Raw genomic sequence first — 7940 nt, 5'->3', positions numbered from 1 at the left:
GTGTAGGTCAATGAAATCTGAGGCAGAAGGAACAGCATATGCAAAGGCATGGAGATTTGTGAGATCATAGCACATCTGGGGAATATTAAGTAATTCCATATGGTTAATGGATGTAAGGGATGGAGGAATTTAAGACAAAGTTGTAGAAGCAGGTTCAAGGCAAATTATGCAAGGTCTTCAGTGCTGTATACAGGAGGTTGATTTTTCTCCTGTAGCAAACAAGTACAAACTGTACACAATTTTGTGCTCAATTGTATAATGATGAATTCAATTGTATACTGGTGTAATGGACACAGAATGAAGGTGAAGAAGTGTTCTCTTAGCTTTGTCAAGGTAGATATAGCCCAGTGATGAAACAATGAGAATGATGCGTACCAGCGTCAGGAAGTTTGAGCTGTCAGGCTGTTTATTATATGATGGGATGACCTCGTATCCAGACCTGGAGAAACACAGATAGTACCCTTACATGTATAGAGAACTTTCAGTCCTCAAAGCTCCTCTAAATATGACACCATTTCTATCCTTACATGAGGCTGTGAGACGCGCAGGGGCAGAGATGTCCTAGACTCTCCAGCGGGGAGTTAAACAGTATATCTAAAATCACACAACGATTTATGGCAGATACCTCCTCTCTGTAGAAATTTACGGTTGCCAGAAGTGATCCATCTACTGGGAAGGCAGAAGCCTGCAGGTGGGCCTTTCCACACTATTAGTTAATAATCTCTTGGAAATGTGGCCCTGGACGAGCAGACCCACTGAGGAACACACCTAAACAGGAGATGTGTCAGGGTAAGGTGACCCGAAATTCAGAGTGCCAAAGATGTATGGGTTCGGGGTGCTTCATGACCCCAGATTTGCCTGTTACTGGTACTCCAACTACTCATCTGCAGCCCATGTTAAATTTTATTGGATCTGAGCAAAGTAATACAGAGTCTTCTTTAGCAAGATTCCCTAATAGGGAGACAGAGAGTGCGTAGCCAGCGTAGTAAAGAAAGCAGTAATTCTGGGGAGGAATAAAATGCTTCATGAAAAAGGAAGCAGGTGTCATTGGCTCCAAAGTCTATAGTTAGAGTTCGTTTGCTTGTTTGTTTTAGCACTTTGCACAAATATGAGGGTAAGCAAAGTGAAAAAAACCTAAAAATTTTAAATATGTTTGGGATCAAATATTAAGATGAAGATTTTTGCATTACTTTTGAGTGTGTTTTATTTTTATTTTTCAAATGGAGTATTTGCCAAAGGAATGATTGCAGTTTTAAAAGTTTGGACCAAAGATCCATAGATAGGTATATTTCAAATTTCCTATCCTACAGTTTAAATGGAGAATCTTGGCATATGTTTTTGCGGCTCTCCAAACCAGTCATTAACTTTACATTTATTATGTTCAGCCTAGTATTTAGTCCATACAGAATATATTGCCAGGACAGTTTTTTATTTTATCTTGGATGTTTATTTTTTTTGAAAATAGAGTATACTTATAACTTAATAGTCAAGAACCAAAATTACAATGTGGTTACATTGCCACCACCATCTTAAAAATGTCTCCAGAGAGAGCAAAAACTTTTAACAGAATAAAAACACATTAAAATTTTAAAATTATGGTTATCTTTCACAATTTAAAATGAGTTCCCTTTTTTTTTTTTTTTTTTTGCGGTACGCGGGCCTCTCACCGCTGTGGCCTCTCCCATTGTGGAGCACAGGCTCCGGACGCGCAGGCCCAGCAGCCATGGCTCACGGGCCCAGACGCTCCGCGGCACGTGGGATCCTCCCAGACCGGGGCACGAACCCGTGTCCCCTGCATCGGCAGGCGGACTCTCAACCACTGTGTCACCAGGGAAGCCCTGAGTTCCCATTTTATATGGTTTTTTTCAATAGAGGTAAAATTTAAAAGGAATATGTTACTTTAAAACTAAAGTAAATGTGGTTTTTTTTGTTCTTGAATATAAAAGTAATAAAAGACTTCTGTCAAAATGGCTCAATAAGTTCACGTTTGAGTAATCCCTTCTGTGCCAAACACGTATACTGAGAAAATAAAAAAGACATAGCCAGATTAGAAAACAAGATAAATACCCTCATGAACGATCCTCATGAAACGGAAGACGCTTGAATGCGGTGAGCAGGGCTAAAGCTATGAGCTTGCTGAGCTCTGGGTTGGAGCCGGAGATTTAGCTTCTGCAGGACAATGGGGACAAAAAAGCAATTTGAAAGACAGGGGACAGAATTCAGACTCCCTTGAAATGAAAAGATAGGGTGGGCCTCAGCAGATATGAAAGGGGGTTGAAACCTCTGCCAGAAGCTGTGATTTAAGGAAGTTTCTGAACTAGGGAAATCCTGCTGATGTAGTCCTATGAACCGAGATGCCCTTTGGCTGGCTGGCTGGATCTGCAGTCTCTCCAAAACCGTCTCCGTGCAAGCTCTGTGCCTGGCGAGGTTCAGTGGAGGGCCAGTGGCACCTAAGGGAGTCAGCTACAAAACCACTAAATAGGGAAAGGAGCATGGAGAAGGAAGAGAGAGAGAAAAATCCACAAAAAGAGATTCCTAAAACTTTTCACTCAAAATTATGCCTGCACACCAGAGTTCCAAAATACATGCTAAGAAAAACATCTAATAAAAATCAACAGTTGGAGCATGAATTTTCTAAAAATGGAGTTAATTTTATAAAACCTGAGGACTTCAACAGACATTTAAAATTTTTACACAGAAATACATACATGAATGTAAGTAGAACAGAAAGAAATGTGTTAAGAATAGATGGTTATGGGCTTCCCTGGTGATGCAGTGGTTGAGAGTCCGCCTGCCGAAGCAGGGGACGTGGGTTCGTGCCATGGTCCGGGAAGATACCACATGCCGCGGAGCGGCTAGGCCCGTGAGCCATGGCTGCTGAGCCTGTGCGTCCGGAGCCTGTGCTCCGCAACGGGAGAGGCCACAACAGTGAGAGGCCCACATACAGCAAAAAAAAAAAAAAGAATAGATGGTTAAGAGAACCAGTTAGAAATCTTGGAAATATAAAATATAATTATTAAATAAAATATTTAGCAAGTGAAGTAAACCCCCTGGACTGGATACAGAGACAGAATTATGAATTAGTAGGTGGTACAGAGAAATTCAGTCAATGGAACATATGGAGACAAATAAAAACCTTAATGAGCCATGAAGCGCCCATATTGGAGACTCTGAGCCTCTCCTTCATTGGTATTCTAGAAGAAGAGATCAAGAATTGTACAGAGGCAGTAAATAGTTAAAAACCAAATTGAAAAAGAACATGAGTTCTCATATTGAAAATGTACTCCAAAGGGTAAAAATAAATTACATAAATCTACATTGAGATACATTACAATGAAACTGCAGAACAGTAGGAATAAAGAAAAAAATTAACTTTCCAGCGTGAAAAGGCAGATTACTCTCAAAAGAATAGCCACTGGTCTAACAGCAGATTTCTTATTGGCAGCGATAGATACAACGAGAAATTGGAATAATATCATCAATGTTCTAGGAAAAATGATTATCAGCAAGACTTTCTACATCCAAATAAACACTTGTTCAAGGCTGAGGATGAAGTTATGGCAGTTTCTGACATACAAACTAAAGGAATTTATCATCTATAGGTCCTCAGTGAAAAAAATGCTATTGTATCTACTTCAACAAAAGGAAGAGCAAACCCAAATAAAATGTATGGAATTAAAGACACAACTGTGAGCACAGGAATCAATTTTTTTATGTTGGTAAATTTTATTAAAAATTGATATACAAATAAATGATCATTGTATGTGTGTGAGTATGGGCGTCTGTGTACATGTGTTTAAAAATGGGTAAAACTAGGGCTTCCGTGGTGGCTCAGTGGTTGAGAGTCCGCCTGCTGATGCAGGGGATGCAGGTTCGCGCCCTGGTCCGGGAAGATCCCACATGCCATGGAGCGGCTGGGCCCGTGAGCCATGGCCGCTGAGCCTGCGCGTCCGGAGCCTGTGCTCCTCAACGGGAGAGGCCACAACAGTGAGGGGCCCGCGTACCGCAAAAAAAAAAAAAAAAAAAAAAAGGGTAAAACTAAATTTTGACAATATTACAATAGGAAATAATGTTGAAAGAGTAAAGTATGTTGAGATCTTTCATTTGTTCAGAAGGAGGATAGAATAACTTCAGGAAGAAATATTCAATTAGTTTTAAAAATATACATACTTAAGAATAACCACAAAAAGTAAAAATACAGCCAATAACTTCAAACCTTACTGAGGAAAAAAGAGAATGAATGAAGGAAACTTTACCATCCTTTTAAAGAATTATTTCTGCCCTCTGTTAAATTTATGAGTAGAAAAATGTTTAAAAGGTAATAGAAGAAATAAATTCAGATAGACCAGTAAGTTTAATAAATGTGAGTGGATTCCCTCCCTCTCCATTAAAAAAATAGAGGTTATTAGATTGGATGCCAAAAACTCAAAATCTATCTGCTTTCAAAAGCCATCCTCTAAAATAAAAAGATATTAAAAAGACTGAAAATAAAGGAATGGAGAAAAGATATCTTGGGCAAATATGGAAATTAATACTTGTACATTCATATACTTTAAGATTATTTTAAAACTTTAATGTGAAAATGAAAGTATTTCTGTAATCCCCTCTCTCCATATCACCAAGGATAGTTTTATGTATAAAATAATATGTTCTTCAATTCACCAAAAAACTGTACATACCATACCATACCATATATCATCCCATGCAATAAGGAAGATGCAATTTATTCATATTGTCTCTGAATTATTCAGCTCTTAATGGGCTGTTTCCTAGTGACTCAGACTTTGAGGGCTAAGTTGGCCCCAGCAGTACTGGGACCTGAGGACATGTCAATGCACCACCATACATCCATTCATTGAGGAGAACATCATACATATGAAATCATAATATTAGGGAAGACAAAATTCTTACCGTAAAAACAAATAGTTATGGGGTGTAGTGAATGCCTTACAACAGGTGTGTTTCCCCCAAAGTGGAGCCTAAGATAAAGTCCTGCATGTGGATATTTTTAAGTATTCTCAGGGAGCAGGAGAGAGGTGTAGAGAAGAAAACAGGGAAGCAGGAAAAGGCATTGTTAGAATGTGTTATCAAGTTGACAGGTTTGGGGCAATTGGTCCTCCATCCACAGGCCTTGTTAGAAAACTTACTCAATATATCTCAGAATGGTACTCTTGTAAGATGACACGGTGAAGCATTTATCCATTCGCTTCCATTCTCCATTAGTCATGGGAACCCCCTGGAGGTAACCTCTCCTCCATTTCTAGGCTGTGTTCATTCCTGTCTACATCCAACTTCGAAATGATGGAGAAGCCCCAGGCCGTGATGCGAGAGGTACTTAGCATGGGTCTGAGGGGAAAGTGCTAAAAGTTATACCTCAAGAAGCTTGTCAGAGTCCCTGTGGAACTAGCTGCCCCTTCAGTGGCTGAAATAAAGGAGGGCAGAGAGGATCTGAGATGGTTCCCAAGGTGCTGGATACAGACCTTAACTTTGCATTTTCAGAGAAGACATCTTCAAACAGTCTGCACAGCAGCTACAAGTTACCTGAGTTAAAATAGAGGACCGCTGTGATAGAGTTGATCATTGGATTACCCACCCAACTTATACACTTAGACCTTTTTGCCCTCTATGTGAATAATGAGAACCTACAGCAACTTACACCCTGTAAGTAAACAGAAAAAGCAATTTAGGAGGAGGATGGAGAATTCAAGTTGGTGGTAAGAAAGGAAGGTAATCAGTGTGAACAGAAGCTGCTAAAATTACATTAAAACATTTCAGAACATTTGCTTTCTCTTGGCTGATTGCCTGAAGAAAGGATTTGATTGGGATAGTGTGCCACCACCCAATATGCAGCAGGCAGAGTTAGTGACATCACGCCTAGGAGACCGGCTTCCTCCTGTCCAGCCCATTCATGCTGGCCTTTCATTTGTCTCAGGCACTGCCCTCTGGCCACATAAGCTGTGGCCATAGTAATTGGCTTGGTTTCACTCAGGGGCAGGGGTAAAAATTATAGCCACTTGGACAGAAAAATGCCATTTGGAGTCTCTTTTCCTAAAAGAGATTGTGTAACTGATAGGCATGTTAATGCTTTGTGACCTTTCTAGTACAATCTGGCTTTTTTCTCTAGTTCTTGATGTGGCTGGAGCACACCGTGGAGCACACCTGCACTGGAGGATTACCCCCTACTAGCCCTGAAGTACATCTGACTAGGATGGAAGAGTGGTAAGAGGTAGTAAATAGGAGTGACGATGTAGAACAAAATATTACCATTGTAACATCTGACACCAGAATTTCCCTTGGGGAAGAATCAATCTGCAAAACATGGCCTCTCCATGTAGGCTGGAAGGGCTGATAGCTTTAGGGAAAATAATCCCTCTACATGCAGAAGGAAAGGGATTTTCTTATTTCTCTAGGTGAGGAGAGAGAGGGTCATCTGATTTCAGCTCTGTGATACTGGGCTACTTCTCCACCTGTCAATGAAACCTGCTGCCTCCCTTCTGGGAAATGGAGATGTTAGTAAGTTGATGTAAGCAATTAAAATAGTATTTCCTGTTTTAGACTGGATAGGGTTGGAGAGGTGAGAGAACAGAGGAGAGAGAGGAACCAATGAGGTTGAGAGAGGTTGAGGCCAGGTAAGGTGAAGGGGCATGAAACTCAAACGCACAGCTGGATTGGTTGGGGGGCATTTCAAGGACAGCGAGACCTAGGATTTAATTTGCAAGTGTTTTTGCTGCTTCTTTGTAAATGTGTTCTCCATCACTTCCAAACAAACCCAAAATCTTTAGGAAAGTCTACCATGCTCTCAAAGTTTACCAGGTGGAACACAGAGAAGGAGCTAATATTATGGCTGGGTTAATTCAAGTAGAAGGAGAATCAGTATCTTAAAAGGCATGGAGATCACAAAACATCACAAAACATTTTGCTACCTGCAAAATCAAAGACATCTTAGAATTATATAGGCTAGGAAATTTAGAGGCTCTAGCCCCTCCTAATCTTGGCGACCTGATGCCCTGCAGCATTCCTCTTCTGGTTATGAAAATGAGGCTTAAGTGCTGTGCCTTTCAAGATCATGCCTTTCAACTATGACACCATTTCTCCCTCCTATTGGTCACCTACCAGCCTCTGGCTCACTTCCCTTCAATTGTTGATGACCTGGGCTCTTGGCTCATAGGCTTCCTTTAAATTGTCATCCTGGACCACTTTACAGCCATCTGGACGAGCCATCCGGACAAGCCATCCAACACCAGGGCCTCTCAGGTCTACCACCTCCTCATCTACAATGCCTTCTCCCCTTCTCTTTACCCACCACCTCAGACTGTAATCACTCATAACTCCTCTACCTTCAAAATCACTAATTCAAACATCTTGCTTTCTGACTAGTCTCCCTCCTTTCAATCCGTGCGTCCAGTTACTCACATCATTAATACTCTTAAGACGTACTGGGAATTTCAGTCCCCAATATATCAGCTTTCCATGTCTTTTACATTCAGTCCCCAAGAAACCTTTCCAGACTGACCGCCTACTTTTTTCTTCCTCACATTTTTCACTCTGACCGAAACGCAAGATTCTGTGTTCCTGGAATACACACTGTGCTTTGCCACCTCCTCGTCACTGCTCACTTGTTTTCCTGATAATGAAGCCTTTTCTCTTACATCCTCTCATCTGTTCTCATACTACTTAATCTTCAAGACTTATATATGTCTACGGGTATATATATACATATGCATATTTTTGTGCATAAACACACGCATATACATATATACTCAATGTATGCTGATAAATGTTTAATAACAGGCTTTCTGGGGATGAGGGAAGGCTTCAATTTGTAGTGTTTTCTGATTTCCATGATATAAATATTTCACCACAGCTGATTTCATGCTACCGGCATGTCAGGGGACTAGGGGCTGGGAAGAGATACATACTCTCAGCTTTCTTGAGCCAGT

This window comes from Lagenorhynchus albirostris, chromosome 3, assembly GCF_949774975.1.
Source record: "Lagenorhynchus albirostris chromosome 3, mLagAlb1.1, whole genome shotgun sequence".
Classification (NCBI taxonomy): Eukaryota; Metazoa; Chordata; class Mammalia; order Artiodactyla; family Delphinidae; genus Lagenorhynchus; species Lagenorhynchus albirostris.
This window is presented reverse-complemented; position numbering follows the sequence as displayed.